The following is a 16,937-nucleotide window of genomic DNA, read 5'->3' on the forward strand; positions in this document are numbered from 1 at the left end:
TCTGCGCATTAAGAGCGTGAGACTATTTGACTTGAGAGTTTAATATCACTACGCATGATGCTGAGTGTCTGCAATTGGGACTAAATGCCCGGCGTGAGAGAAATTGCGCCGATATATTGAAGTTTCACCAGGAAAACACTGAGAATAATAAAAGTGCTATTTTAGCTCCGGGGTATTATGCCTCTTCTCCTTCTTTGCTCTGAGGTGGCCCCAATAAGTGCGGAGTGACACGGCAGTCCTTTAACGTTTTTTATTTTTTTATTTTAATTATATGGCCACGTAAATATGATATTAATCCCTAAAGGGAAAACACGATTCTGCCATATGAAATCCTGGCTTGGATTTTCAAATTAGATTTAACTTTATTGGTTTTGAGCAGGGAGATAAGGGACTGAATGATCATGTTTCAGTGCCATTGACGGCAATAGACGTCCAATGATTTCGACTTGATTTTTATCAACGTCAATAGAAGGCAATGAGTTACAAGCCCGCTTTAGATTTTATTTATTTATTCATTGTCACCATCATTGGTATCTTTGACAGTTGCAAAATGTGATATGATTAGCCCGAAGAAAGAAAGAACCGAAGAAAGACAAGGGCTGACGGGAGAAGCATATGCTTATCAAGACCCGTCCCCCTGCAGCCAAGGACGCACAATCAAACATGGTAGAGTTGCATACATTACATTACATGAGCTTTTTTTTTTTTTTTTTTTTATACATGAGCTTTTTTCTTTTGTTTTCTTCCCAAAAGTTAATGATTTGCCATAGCACTTTGGCAATGTTGTCGATTAATATGAGTTCATCGATTAGGGTGAGTGTCAGATTTGTGTAGGGAGGAATTGCCGAGGGAGTCATGGGAACCTCGGATTTAAAGACTTGTAGGCTCTAATAAGCCACAATTGTTCTCTTTTACTAGGGGTGCACGATATCCATTTTTAAAAAAACCGATATCGATAACTTCTTGCTCCTCAAAGCCGATATCGATAACCGATAATCAATATATAATTTTTCAAATGTATAACCTGAGTTTTTGAACAACTGGAGGTTAAAAAAAAAAAAAACTACTGGTGGATTCAACATAGATTTGCCTTTGATCTCATCAGATTTTTCATAATGACATGAACAAAACAGTGCGGTTCACTTCTGCACTGCCCGACAGCCAGCTAAGAATGAATGCACTTCCATAAACCACAAGGCTTGGTCTTTCCTTGCTTTTATGGGAAGACACTCGTCTTAATATTGTGAAAGTACAACAGAAAAATATACATATTCAATACTCAATATCCAACAAACTGCACAATAAACTTATATACACAACTATTATATGTATAGCATAGCACACGAGTTTGAGCTACTAAAGTATTGGCTGGCTTCTATAACACAACATATGAAGTTCTGTACATATGACCCTTCACCACAGAAGTAAACATATATTGCACATCCATATGTTATAGTAAACATAGAATATTTACATATATTTCCGAGGTGGAAACGTAACAGAAAGCATTCACGACTGTCAATGCTCCCGCTAGACACCGCAATGTGTAAAGTGATTGAACTAAACTACTGTAACAAAAAAAAAAAAATAGATGCAGGAAATCATTCTGACCAGCAGGTGGGAGCAATGGCCCGCAAATGGTCAATTGATTTCCCATACTAGAAACTGTAAAGCCAGCACAGTACATATTATCGGTCCTATTATAAATGTCACTGGATTTATCGGGATGACGTCATAATTCCTATTGTCGGACCAAAAATTACCGGACGAATTATCGTGCACCAGTATCTTTTACTGAAATATTTTATTATAAACACATACAGTGCCTTGCAAAAGTATTCGGCCCCCTTGAACCTTGCAACCTTTTGCCACATTTCAGGCTTCAAACATAAAGATATAAAATTTTAATTTTTTGTCAAGAATCAACAACAAGTGGGACACAATCGTGAAGTGGAACAAAATTTATTGGCTAATTTAAACTTTTTTAACAAATAAAAAACTGAAAAGTGGGGCGCGCAATATTATTCGGCCCCCTTGCGTTAATACTTTGTAGCGCCACCTTTTGCACCAATTACAGCTGCAAGTCGCTTGGGGTATGTTTCTATCAGTTTTGCACATCGAGAGACTGACATTCTTGCCCATTCTTCCTTGCAAAACAGCTCGAGCTCAGTGAGGTTGGATGGAGAGTGTTTGTGAACAGCAGTCTTCAGCTCTTTCCACAGATTCTCGATTGGATTCAGGTCTGGACTTTGACTTGGCCATTCTAACACTTGGATACGTTTATTTTTGAACCATTCCATTGTAGATTTGGCTTTATGTTTTGGATCATTGTCCTGTTGGAAGATAAATCTCCGTCCCAGTCTCAGGTCTTGTGCAGATACCAACAGGTTTTCTTCCAGAATGTTCCTGTATTTGGCTGCATCCATCTTCCCGTCAATTTTAACCATCTTCCCTGTCCCTGCTGAAGAAAAGCAGGCCCAAACCATGATGCTGCCACCACCATGTTTGACAGTGGGGATGGTGTGTTCAGGGTGATGAGCTGTGTTGCTTTTACGCCAAACATATCGTTTTGCATTGTGGCCAGAAAGTTCCATTTTGGTTTCATCTGACCAGAGCACCTTCTTCCACATGTTTGGTGTGTCTCCCAGGTGGCTTGTGGCAAACTTTAAACGCGACTTTTTATCGATATCTTTGAGAAATGGCTTTCTTCTTGCCACTCTTCCATAAAGGCCAGATTTGTGCAGTGTACGACTGATTGTTGTCCTATGGACAGACTCTCCCACCTCAGCTGTAGATCTCTGCAGTTCATCCAGAGTGATCATGGGCCTCTTGGCTGCATCTCTGATCAGTTTTCTCCTTGTTTGAGAAGAAAGTTTGGAAGGACGGCCGGGTCTTGGTAGATTTGCAGTGGTCTGATGCTCCTTCCATTTCAATATGATGGCTTGCACAGTGCTCCTTGAGATGTTTAAAGCTTGGGAAATCTTTTTGTATCCAAATCCGGCTTTAAACTTCTCCACAACAGTATCTCGGACCTGCCTGGTGTGTTCCTTGGTTTTCATAATGCTCTCTGCACTTTAAACAGAACCCTGAGACTATCACAGAGCAGGTGCATTTATACGGAGACTTGATTACACACAGTTGGATTCTATTTATCATCATTGGTCATTTAGGACAACATTGGATCATTCAGAGATCCTCACTGAACTTCTGGAGAGAGTTTGCTGCACTGAAAGTAAAGGGGCCGAATGATATTGCACGCCCCACTTTTCAGTCTTTTATTTGTTAAAAAAGTTTAAATTATCCAATAAATGTTGTTCCACTTCACGATTGTGTCCCACTTGTTGTTGATTCTTGACAAAAAAATTAAATTTCATATCTTTATGTTTGAAGCCTGAAATGTGGCGAAAGGTTGCAAGATTCAAGGGGGCCGACTACTTTTGCAAGGCACTGTAAAATATTGCCGTTGATTTGAAAATCAACAATATGAAGTACATGTTTGGAGCTCCGGAGGGCGCCATGTTTTATGGACGTTCGGTGTGATGACGTAGATTGTCACTGTCACTCGATGAATACTACCGGGTTACAGCAATTCCTTCTAAGAACATGCCAAGTAAACACTGCTGCTATGGAACTTGTAGAAATGAGTCTAGACATTACGACACATGAAGGATGTTTTCTTCATACGTTTCCCGAGGCCAAAAACTCAGAAGGAAAAAATGTGAACAATGGATCAAATTGTGCCGACGTCCAAATGACCAGTTTAACGGGAGCAAGGTGAAGCCATTTGCATTTCATATGCAGTAAACATTTTGTTGGGGGCCACGGTCCTACGGATGACAATGCCTATCACAGCCTACACAGAAGACGTAAGCCATTTTGATATTTTTACTTATTTTTTAGCGTGGCGTTTTGCCATGCTGCTGCTGTCTGACAACGAATGACCTGAAAAAAATTCAAATGGGATCTGACTGTTACTGTTATTACCTTTTCTGTTGTAAAGAAACAACTTTAGTAAGGGGGAAGTGTAAATAAATTACGAGAATTAAGATTTATTAATGACAAATTTAAAAGTGTCCGTTGACTGTTGCTGAGTAGCATTTGCGATCGCTACACCAAAATAGCAATATAAATTACCCCCAAGAACTGTCGGAGTAATAAGACAACCAGAGGATATAATATATAAGAAAGACGGGGCATATGGTGGTAAAGAATACCTTGTTGAAACAGGAGAATGTCATTGTAAGTGGTGTAAGGCAATGCACACAAGAAAAAGGTGTCGATAAAAAGCTACCTCTGGATCAGGTCGGCTGTTTTTCCCTGTTTTTTTTCAGCCCTCAACACTCAAGCCATCTCTTAAACTGAACATTTGTAGATTCTTCCACATCTTTACCAGTGAATTTGGCTCCAGGGACATCATTTTCGGACAGAATTGGGAGGTTTAGCTCGGTAAACATCTCGTTCGTACACTATTTACTAAGGGTGTAACGGTACATGTAATAGTATTGAACCGCTTTGGTACATGGTGGTCGGTTCAGAACCGACGCGTACCAAACGAGTTTCTGACGTAATATAACCCTTACTTTTCGAGGCTGTGAGTCGATCGGGTTACAGTTTCTTTGAGTAGATTATATTTACTCCGTCTTCTATACTATAATGACGACCAACATGGTAGGACAGTATAATCCAGAAACGTCAACGGCGCGACAACGTGGCCGCCGCGAGAACGCAGTGAAACGCGGGCGTAAAGTCAGTCAGCCAATGCACACCAGTCGCATTGCGGCCGCGTGTTAGATGTGTCCCAGAAGCGGCTCAACGCGACGCACGTGAAAAGAACCGCAGAGTTTTTTATTTGACGCGAGACGCGGCCCTCCTGCGTCAATACTACTACCGGTAGCTAGGATCAAGCCGGAAGTCACTCGTGTAAAAATACGATGGATCCGGTTGATTTTCAAACTAATATGCAATCGTAACTTACTTTTTGAGTCCATCAGATCTATTGAGTGGTAGATCGGGGCACAGTTGACTTGTCTTTGTTGATCTACTGCTGTCTTCTCTTCTATAATAATAACCAACACAGCCTCGTGTTCAAAACAAAACCCTCCTACCACAACAAAACAAGTAGGAACTAATATTCACATAGGAACTAAAGTTATACAACATAAAATATACAATATAAATGAATACTACATCACATTTGTAAAATATAAACACATAATAAAATAAATAATAGTCCATTTAAATAAAATAAATTGAAATGAGCTAAAATACCTGTAATTAAATAATAAGAATGAATACACAGATCCTGCTTACACAATTAAATTTATTAATTTCTGTGTGGCGCTTTAACTTGAGAAAATCCACCAATAAAGCTTTTGAAAACTGTTCATAAGAAAAAAAAATGTTTCACTGAGGCATTTGATTTGTAAAATACATGGTAAAATCTTTGTCATTGGGATTGCTTTTCTCTTTAGCACAGGACTTCTTTTTTTCTTCTTTCTTTCAGAAAGAAAGATGACCAATTTACGTGGGGTCTGAAAGGCAAATTGTTGTTGTGTTATCTTTAAATACCCGCTACTTTTTGAGCAGGATTCTAGCTTTGTATAGGCTAATGTTCCTATTGTTGAAAGCACAAAAGTGTGTAATAAACAACCAGCACATTTATATTTTGCATTTTGTTTTCGTACTGTACCGAAAATAAACCGAACCGTGACCTCAAAACCGAGGTACGTACCGAACCGAGATTTTTGTGTACCGTTACACCCATACTGTTTACATGCATTTAGCATGAGGGACAAGTGTAAGTTTGACCCCACCCTTACAACAGTTGCTAACATCATGAATATTAACGAGCAAAGGTGACGTGTTACATGCGGTACGCTATTGGATTTACTGTCTTCTAGGGGTGTAACAAAATATCGAAATGGTGATATATTGTGATACTTTGCATCACAAATGAACGAATGTTCATTCGCTGCCACCCTCCCAGTTCAAATGGATTGGACGTCTACTAGTGATAAAGTCATTCCAATTCACAGCAGAAGCTTGTTTTTCTGTTTAACGTATTAGTTGTTTGTAGAATATTCTAGAGTGATTTCCTGACCAATGTATCGGTAATCGTTGTATCGCCATATCCTCAAATCATCGTTATCGTGAGCTTTGCATCGCAAATCGTATCGTATCGTGAGGTACCAAGAGGTTTCCACTCCTACTGTCTTCACTGATGACTGACAGCTGACATCAAGTCCACTTTCCCACAGTTTTCAATCATCCTTCTAAATACTGTATGTGGGCGGAAACTTTTATTTTTATTTTTTTCTTCACTTAACATCAAAGTTGATGGAAGAAGACGTTTCAATTGTGCGTCGTTTGCCTCGTCAACATTTTCTCTTTTAAGGGTGACAACCTTAATCTGGGCAAATTGCAAATGGGAAATGTCATGTCTGCACCACCATTAAATCCGTGTCAGTGGCAATCATATGTATAATAATACTGTCGATATCTGAAGTGGGAGAAAAGGGCAGAAATCACACAAGCAGGACCATCTTGAGGGGATGAGCAAGAATCCAATTTTGGGAGAAACATTTGTGGTACACTTTGGAGCGCTATTGAACTCTGGCTAACCAAAACAGCAACACATATCTACAGTGTATCACAAAAGTGAGTACACCCCTTGCATTTCTGCAGATATTTAAGATATCTTTTCATGAGACAAGACTGACAAAATGACTTTGACACAATGAAAAGTAGTCTGTGTGCATCTTACATAATAGAGTTAATTCATTTTCCTCTCAGAATAACTAAAAATAAAGCCATTAATATCTAAACCCCTGGCAACAAAAGTGAGTACACCCCTTTAAAAAAATCCCTAAATATCCAAATTGAGTACTGCTTGTCATTTTTCCTCCAAAATGTCATGTGACTCGTTACAGCAATGCTGTCAGCATTGAATTGAAGAGGTGGGGGGTCAGCCTGTTAGTGCTCAGACCATACTCCGCACTCTACATCAAATTGGTGTGCATAGCTGTCAGCCCAGGAGGAAGCCGTCTTTAGAAGAAGCTTCGTCCTGGGGTGACAGCCATGCAAACCAATTTGATGTAGAGTGCAGCGTATTGTCCATGCACACCAATTTGATGTAGAGTGCGCCGTATGGTCTGATCACTAACAGGCTGATCCGCCCACCTCTTCAATCTCTGCAGCTTCCTCCTGGGCTGCCATGCACGCCAAAACTGCATCCATAAATGTCCAAATTGAGTACTGCTCATCATTTTTCCTCCAAAATGTCATGTGACTCGTTACAGGAGTGCTGTCAGCATTGAATTGAATGGCTGTCACCCCAGGAGGATGCTTCTTCCGCACTCTACATCAAATTGGTGTGCATGGCTGTCAGCCCAGGAGGAAGCCGTCTTTAAAAGAAGCTTCCTCCTGGGGTGACAGCCATGCACACCAATTTGATGTAGAGTGTGGCGTATGGTCTGATCACTAACAGGCTGATCCCCCACCTCTTCAATCTCTGCAGCAATGCTGACAGCACTCCTGTAACGAGTCACATGACATTTTGGAGGAAAAATGACAAGCAGTACTCAATTTGGACATTAATGGATTTCTGCAGAGACTGAAGAGGTGGGGGATCAGCCTGTTAGTGATCAAACCATACGCCGCATTCTACATCAAATTGGTGTGCATGGCTGAAGCTTCCTCCTGGGCTGACAGTCATGCACACATATTTGATGTAGAGTGCAGCGTATGGTCTGAGCACTAACAGGCTGACCCCCTTCCTCTTCAATTCAATGCTGACAGCACTCCTGTAACGAGTCACATGACATTTTGGAGGAAAGATGACAAGCAGTACTCAATTTGGACTATTCGGGATGCAGTTTTTTCAAAGGGGTGTACTCACTTTTGTTGCCAGGGGTTTGGTAATTAATGGCTATAATCTGAGTTATTTTGAGAACTATATTATATAAGCTGCACACAGACTACTTTTCATTGTGTCAAAGTGTCACTTTGTCAGTGTTGTCCCATGAAAAGATATACTTAAATATCGGCAGAAATGCGAGGGGTGTACTCACTTTTGTATGGTGTTGTTAATCTTACTTTAAAAAATAGTTAATTAGCGTTACAAATTACTTCTTCCAAAAAGTAATTGCGTTAGTAACTCAGTTACCTGAATGTAAAAGTAATTAGTTACTTGACAAAGTAACTGGTGATAATTTTCATGTTTTTAAAAAAATTTTTAAAAATAAAATAAAAAAAAAAACTGGTCACACAATCTGAGGTTTTAAGGGTTTTTGGGACAATAGGGGTATTGCAGATATTGCGATAACTAGATAATAATAATAATAATAATAATAATAATGATAACTTTTGCTATGTGTGGAAGTCATCTAATGTTGTGAATCAATCGTTAAAGTTGTTAAAATTGCTCCCGTTATTGCATTAGCCTTCCATCTATTTTCGACATGTGTAAGTTTTAAAACTGTTTCATCATTCAAAGATAGATTTAACTTAAGTTTTGCTGATTTAGGAGCATTTTAGATAAAAAGTGACTCAACTTCGCCAGGAAGGTTCTCTACAACAGAGCTTTCATGAGAAGTCTACTGCTTTAAGATGGCGACTGTTTACTAAGGCATCTAGTTCTTTATTATATATGCTGCTAATGCCGCCGTGTCTGTCATTTGCATATAGTTCTGTATACATGTGATACTGTATCTGCCGAAGCATCATTTGGGCGTAGTTTGTAGGCTATCGGCTACAGTCAGGTATTATTGGAGCCACCTAGCATAGTAGCATCGCGTTTGCAACGGCGTCACACTCCCTTGCCTCCTCCCCACACCTGCTCTGCTCTCTCGTCTCCGTGAGTCCGTTTTTTTCCAGATTTTTCTTGCGGCAGTCAACCAACATCGTAACGCATAGTAACCTTTTCCGCCTCTGTAACGGTAAAGGCGTTGCCAAGATGTTAAAAGTAATTAGATTACTCACTACTGAAGAAAATAACGCTGTTAGTAACGCCGTTATATTCTAATGCCGTTATTAACAACACTGCTTTTGTGATACACTGTAAGTACATGAGCTAATTTTGAAACCCTGAACCATATATGAAAGCCTAATGTCGTCTTGAATCCTTCATTTGAATTATTAACTCTGAAAATGTTTGAAACTCTCACTCTATTCAACGCACACAATGAAGGCCTTTACGTATACATTAACTAACTGTGCAAGTTTCCAGTTAATCCCAAATGATCACATTTTCCCTTTTCATCAGTATTCCTCTGTGACACCAGTTAACTATTTTTCATTGAGCTCGTTGTCGACTGAGTAGAAATGTGGCTGTTTCCTGGCTCACTTGCCTGAAGATGGAAATGCTTCATAAGGTGTATTCTATATTTTTTAACTACATTATCGATCGTAACACTTTGCAGTACTGCACTTTCGAATCCCCGAGAGCTCCCTACAAACAGCCACGTGAGTCACTTGCCACATCAGAAACATTGCATGTTGTTATTTTGCTGGTCTTGCTTTTGTTAGAAATTTACCCCTTAACTGGGGCAAGTTGAGCCATTGGGCAACCTTTTTTGAATGGTTATAATTTTGGGAAGCTTTGTCAGAAATGCATTCTGACAAAATTATTTAATAAGAGACATCCTGAAACAAAAGAATGTGTTGTCATTCTGTCTCTGTGTATACTGCTGGCCAAAAGTATTGGCACCCCTGCAATTCTGTCAGATAATGCTCAATTTTTCCCAGAAAATGATTGCAGTTACAATGCTTAGGTAGTAGTAATATCTTCATTTTTTTTTACTTGCAATGAAAAAACACTAAAAGAATTAAAAAAAAAAAAATCATTGTCATTTTAGACACAAATCCAAAAATGGACCAGACAAAAGTATTGGCACCCTCAGCCTAATACTTTGTACCACAACCTTTAGACAAAATAACCTCGAACAACCGCTTCCGGTATCCAGCAATGAGTTTCTTGCAATGCTCTGCTGGAATTTTAGACCATTCTTCTTTGGCCAACTGCTCCAGGTCTCTGAGATTTGAAGGGTGCCTTCTCCAAACTGCCATTTTTTGATCTCTCCACAGGTGTTTTATTGGAATTTAGGTCTGGACGCATTGCTGGCCACTTTAGAAGTATCCAGTGCTTTCTCTCAAACCCTTCTGTAGTGTTGTTTAAAGTGTGTTTTGGGTCATTGTCCTGCTGGAAGACCCATGACCTCTGAGGGAGACCCAACTTTCTCACACTGTGCCCTACATTATGCTGCAAAATTTTTTGGTAGTCTTCAGACTTCATAATGCCATGCACACGGTCAAGCAGTCCAGTGCCAGAGGAAGCAAAGCAACCCCAAAACATCAGGGAACCTCTACCATGTTTGACTGTGGGGACAATGTTCTTTTCTTTGAAGGCCTTGTTTTTTCCCCCTGTAAACTCTATATTGATGCCTTTTCCCAAAAAGCTCTACTTTTGTCTCATCTGACCAATGAACATTCTTCCAAAGCATTTTTGGCTTTCTCAAGTAAGTTTTGGCAAACTCCAACCTGGCTTTTGTATGTCTCTGGGTCAGAAGTGGGGTCTTCCTGGGTATCCTACTATAGAGTCCCTTTTCAATCAGACGCCGACGGATAGTACGGGTTGATGCTATTGTACCCTCGGACTGCAGGACAGCTTGAACTTGTTTGGATGTTAGTCGAGTTTCTGTATCCACCATCCGCAAAATCTTTCGTTGAAATCTCTCGTCAATTTTTCTTTTGGGTACACATCTAGGGAGGTTAGCCACAGAGCCATGGGCTTTACACTTATTGATGACACGGTAGACACAGGAACATTCTGGTCTTTGGAGATAGACTTGTAGCCTTGAGATTGCCCATGCTTCCTCACAGTTTTGCTTCTCAAGTCCTCAGACAGTTCTTTGGTCTTCTTTCTTTTCTTCATGCTCAATGTAGTACACACAAGGACATAAGACAGAGGTTGAGTCAACTTCAATCCATTTTAACGGGCTGCAATTATGATTTAGTTATTGCCACTACCCGTTATGTGCCACAGGTAAGTAACAGGCACTGTTAATTACACAAATTTGAGAAGCATCACATGATTTTTCAAAGGGTGCCAATACTTTTGTCTGGCCCATTTTTGGAGTTTTGTGTAAAATGATAATGATTTAATTTTTTTTCAACAACTCTCTTTTGTGTTTTTTCATTGCAAGCAAAATAAATGAAGATATTACTACCAAAGTATTTGTAATTGAAATCATTTTCTGGTAGAAATTGAGCATTATCTGACAGAATTGCAGGGGTACCAATACTTTTGGGCAGCAATTTTGGGCAATAATTTTTTTCCTTATATGCAGGGCAACATCTGAAAAGAGTGGCTCATTTTACCCCACTCACCCATATTTTATGAATAAAAATTGACAAATTAATAAAAATGGTCATAAAAACAAAATCTATAACATGAATAAAAAATCCACGTAGTTTTGCCCCATTAAAACTATGAAGTATTTATTTTTCTTTGTAGTACCGTATTTAACTCATTGACAACGAAAGACGTCCATTAAAATTGGAAGGACTGGTAGTGAATGCCAGCCTATCAGTGCCACTGGCAGCGCTAGTTGTCCAATCAAATTTGACTGGAAGGGTTGGCAGCAGTCATTCACTGTCAGCATCATTTAAAATGGATTGGACGTGAGCGCCTTCAATGGCAGCCAATGAATAAAATAAATGTGCTATGAAGGGTTAAAGTGCCACTTTCATATTGGAAGGTCCATTACCGAATACATTGGACTTCAAATCAAGATGGATTGAATCCCCAGAAATGTTTATAAAGGGATGCACGGATGGAAAAATTTGTACGCTGCCGGCCTTCCAGGGTATGACTAGCGACATAAACATGTCATCTATTCAAGCCTTTCATTTGAACCCGAAAGGAACATTAATGACCATGACAGCACTTTTGATATTTTACAAAAGGAGCAGCAAAAGTAAAATGAACAGGAGAGATGGGATGAGACGTAACGAGAGTAGGAAAAAAAACCCGGTGTTCTGCCAAAATTTACTACACCGGCAAAACGTCCTACAAGAGGTGAATTTGACACCCAAAGCACTACTGTGCGCTTTCAGCTTGTTTTGTTTAGATGTATACAGACAGAACATACTAAAGATGCCTTAAGAAAATACTTAAACGTAATATCAATTAAGGGTGGTTTAAATAAACTGCCTGACTAATGTGGTCAACAGATCAACAATCTGCTTTAAAGCTACCACAAGAAAACAATGCTTAAATGTATGAGAGGGAAGCACATGCAAAAGTATTTTGAGGTAATGAAAAGGTAATAAAAGACTCAATAAAAACACATATTAAGTACTAGCCGGTTTTAATTGATAAGTGCATGTGTTGGACGTCTCGCCGCGTAGAAGGAATTGCAGTAACCCGGTAGTATTCATGGAATGACAGTGACAATCTACGTCATGACCCCGAGACTCCATAAAACATAGCGCCCGCCATAGGTTAAAACATGTACTAAATATTATACATTTTTAAATCAATGGCAATATTTTATGTGTTTCTAATAACATATTTTAGAATGAGGGAAAAATTGTGACTGCTTAGAGCCTACAAGTCAAGTTCAAAACAAAGTAATCGCCCATACAGCGCCCTTCTACCATCAATTCAAATTTTACTATCAAAACAAACATGTTTAAGGACAGCGACTCGGCTGGCTTGCACCAGGGACGATGCTAGAGCCATTAATATTTGGTCAGGGACTCCATAGAAAATCGAAATGTGTGTACAAGCAATTAAAAAGCTAATTTTCCATAATAAATCCCCTTTAAGCAACATTTTTATATCCTTTTGATGTCTAAAAAAACAAATCGCAATTAGCAAAGGTTACTCATCCCACAGATAGTCTCAATTAGTGTTTGATGACGTACCTGCTGGCGCACATTTCTTCCCACAGATGTCTGGGTAAAAAGATTTGCTGAGTCTGACTGCTAGCCCGGTGTGAAGGCCCACCACAGAACAGCTGGCACACAGGAAAACTGTGTATTTAATCTCTATTAGCAACCACATACTGTAAATTAAGTTGGGGATTGGCATTAAATTGGACGTTTACTTATTGTGTTATTATAGTCGGGTGTAACAAATTCGTCCAGATGTCTTTTCTAGGTCCAATACCTAAAGGGTTAGATCAGTTTTAAATAAGTCTTGGCTAAAATATCTTAAGTGCTTCTATCACTTTATTAGCAGTAAACAAACAGCATAACCTAAGTACCATTAACGTAGACAACATGTGCTCATTACTAAGCTACCCAGATGGTATTGTCATGGGACTTATGTGAGCTTTTTGCCATACTCCGTCTCCATTATTTAAAATCGTAGATATAAACACAATATGAAAACCATTGTATGCAAGATGTATCTTGCAGGTTTCACCAACATTTTGCTACTGTTACAGTAGTAAATATTACTTTTCTTAAATAATGTACACACTTGGTCTATCAATGAGTCATCTAGGGATTTGCCGGAGAATTAGTTTTCATTGTTCATTAATTTGTTAATTACCACCCAACTGTCTTTCGCTTTCAAGCGTGGTCTTAATAACCAAAAGGGGTGAAGTCTACCAGATGGTGCCTGGAAATAACCTATTAATTCAACATTGGCGTCATTTAGCTCCTTTTCACGTTTTTGTCACTTTGGAAACTGGGCAGGTACCGTATTTTTCGGACTAAAAGTCGCAGTTTTTTTTCATAGTTTGGCTGAGGGTGCGACTTATACTCTGGAGCGACTTATGTGTGAAATTATTATCACCTTATTACTAGAGATGCCGATCGGGTCCGATCACGTCATTTTCAAAGTATTGGAATCGGCAAAAAAATATCAGCCATGCCTTTTTTAAAATATATACATATTTTTTTTAATTAAATCATTTTCTAATTGTATTTAACGTTACAGACATAATATGTTACACTCATCCAGAGTCTTTAGTTTAGGCTTAAGGTAGGGTTATCAAATTTATCCCAAAAACGGCAGTAATAAGTTTTTTTTAAAATGTATCACGTTAAAAAATTTAACGCAATTAATGCATGCGTTGCACGACCCACTCATGCATTGTCGCGCTCAATCTGTAATGGCGCCATTTTACCTATATAGAGAGGTAAAAGGCAGCATAGAATGAGTAGAGTGAATTTTGGCAGCCTTTGGAGGCTTATTTTAATTGGCTAAAGCCTTACAATCCCTCTTCCTACGATTAGAAATATCATTGGAAGTAATGTGGGGAAGCACGGTCGCATTTGATCTTTTTCTTAACACCTTATTTTATTTCCCAACGCAGAGAAGATACATCAATTGCTAGCACTATGCACAGTCATGGTTCCACTTCCCATCATGGTTCCACTTCCCATCATGCATTGGGGCATGGCTGCAATATCATTTACTGAAAGCTCAACAAATACACTAGATGGCAATATTTAGTCACAGTATACAAAATCACAAGTCTTTCTATCCGTGGATCCCTCTCACAGAAAGAATGTTAATAATGTAATTGCCATCTTGAGGATTTATTGTCATAATAAACAAATACAGTACTTATGTACTGTATGTTGAATGCATATATTCGTCCGAGTTTTATTCATTTTTTTCTTAATGCATTGCCAAAATGTATATGATCGGGAAAAATTATCGGGAATGATTGAAATTGAATCGGGAGCAAAAAAAAGCAATCGGATCGGGAAATATCAGGATTGGTAGATACCCAAACTAAAACGATCGGGATCGGATCGGGAGCAAAAAAACATGATCGGGACAACCCTAATTATTACCGTATTGGCCCGAATATAAGACAGTGTTTTTTGCATTGAAATAACACTGAAAAAGAGGGGGTCGTCGTATATTCGCGGTCTAGAGATTATACCCGACGACGCTAGATGGCGCCAGATATCATTGAAGCGATGTTCTGTCATGACAGCTCTCAGGTACTCTTCCCATTCACGACGCTAGATGGCGCCAGATGGCGCCAGATATCATTGAAGCGATGTTCTGTCATGACAGATCTCAGCTACTCTTTTTAGTTTAACCAGTTTGCATTATTTTATTGCAATGTTTTTTCTTATTCAGATTTGTTTCAAGACTACAGTTACAGTTAAACTTCACTTTGATGGTTAATGCTGTTATTGCAATTTTGTTGTTTTATCACAATAGATTGGTTTATTTACACTTCAAAAATCAGAAGCCATTCATTTATGAATGCGATTGCACTTTAGTTTACATATTTAAATGTTCAGATATTAAGATTTGAATGAGGCAAAATAACATGCTCTTTCTCTCAAATATATTGTTATCATCATTTGTTTCAGATGTAATTTTTTTCTGTATAAAAATTCATTTGGTGTTCAAAAAGTCTTTTTTCAAACTTGAGTCTTGAAAAAGAGGGGGTCGTCTTATAATCAGGTCCGTCTTATATTCGGGCCAATACGGTATATCATTTCACGTGTTATTTTAGTGTTTTGGAGTGACACTGATGGTTTAGTAAACTTGTTAGCATGATCTTTATGCTATAGTTATCTGAATAACTCTTAATAGTTATGTTACGTTAATATACCGGCCACGTTTGCATATCGTTGTTCATGCAATATGTAACATTATCATACTCTACACTTATTCAGCATTAATGTGTGACAAAATATTGAAATCGTGATATATCATGATACTTTGTATCCCAAAAGGTTATCGATATGCTCCTGCCAAGAATCGAGATATCGTTTTGAAACTGTGTCAATGTCAAAAAAAAATAAATAAACCAACAAGTTGCTACCAAAATCTTCCACCATAATAGACCCTACTCACATGACGTCACAACCACGCCTCCGCGCCATATAGTCCGTCAACTCGTCGTGTTGACGCATTACCGCAACGTAAATTCCTCCTATTATGGCGTGTTTTTCTGCTCGTTAACATTAATCAAAATGGTGAAGTCGTGTGTGGCGGTTGGTTGCAATAACAGAGAAGATAGATGGAGAGAGTTGAAGTTCTACCGTATTCCGAGAGACCCGGAGAGGAGAGCAAGATGGACTGCTGCAGTTTGACGAGAAAACTGGGCTCCAAACGATTACCACAGATTATGTGGTAGTCATTTTATATCTGGTAAGATGCATTTAATATATATTTAGAGGGTTTTGGGCTGACAACCACAATTAAGATCATTGCGAGGCTAATCGCCGACAACATAGTTTCAAATTCAAGATGCTTATTTCTTCCACCATCATTACATTTTGAATAATATTTAGCTGGTACCAAGTGAAAGAAGCTGGCCTCGTCTACGGATCATCAGTTAAACAGGTGTGTCCAAAACTTTTGCAAAGGGGGCCAGATTTGGTGTGGTAAAAATGCGGGGGGCTACCTTGGCTGATTTACATAGAACAATATATTTAAACAAATTTTAGCAAGCCCTTCTGTGTGTCACATTTGCTTTATTATTTTTTTAAATTCATAATTTCAACAGTCTCGTCTTTGTGGCGTTCTCTTTCGACACTCGGGCTCTTGCGGAATACTGCTGCTGTGAAATTAAACTAGCTTCAGGTTGCTATGATTTCTCGCTGCGTATCTTCCCTGTAATGTTGTCGTACATGTCAGCCTGTCTTGTTTGGTAATATCGCATCACATCGAACTCTTTGAAAACAGCGACTGTCTCTTTGCGAATGAGGCAGACACAGTTGTTGCGTATTTTATTGAAGAAATAGTCCAATATCCACCTATCTTTGAAGCGTCGGCCATCGCAGTCAACTTTTTTTTAATTGATTGTCGCCATTTTAGAAAACTGGAAGTAAAGGGTCACACGGGGTAATGTTGCTTAGACTGCTGCTCTTAAAGTTTTTCAAACTTTCGTGAGAATAGGCTGATTTTGTGTGGACAAGAAAGTTGTAGATATTAGGGTAGCAGATGTCAG

The sequence above is a fragment of the Corythoichthys intestinalis genome, unplaced genomic scaffold (genome assembly GCF_030265065.1).
Source record: "Corythoichthys intestinalis isolate RoL2023-P3 unplaced genomic scaffold, ASM3026506v1 HiC_scaffold_23, whole genome shotgun sequence".
Taxonomy (NCBI): domain Eukaryota; kingdom Metazoa; phylum Chordata; class Actinopteri; order Syngnathiformes; family Syngnathidae; genus Corythoichthys; species Corythoichthys intestinalis.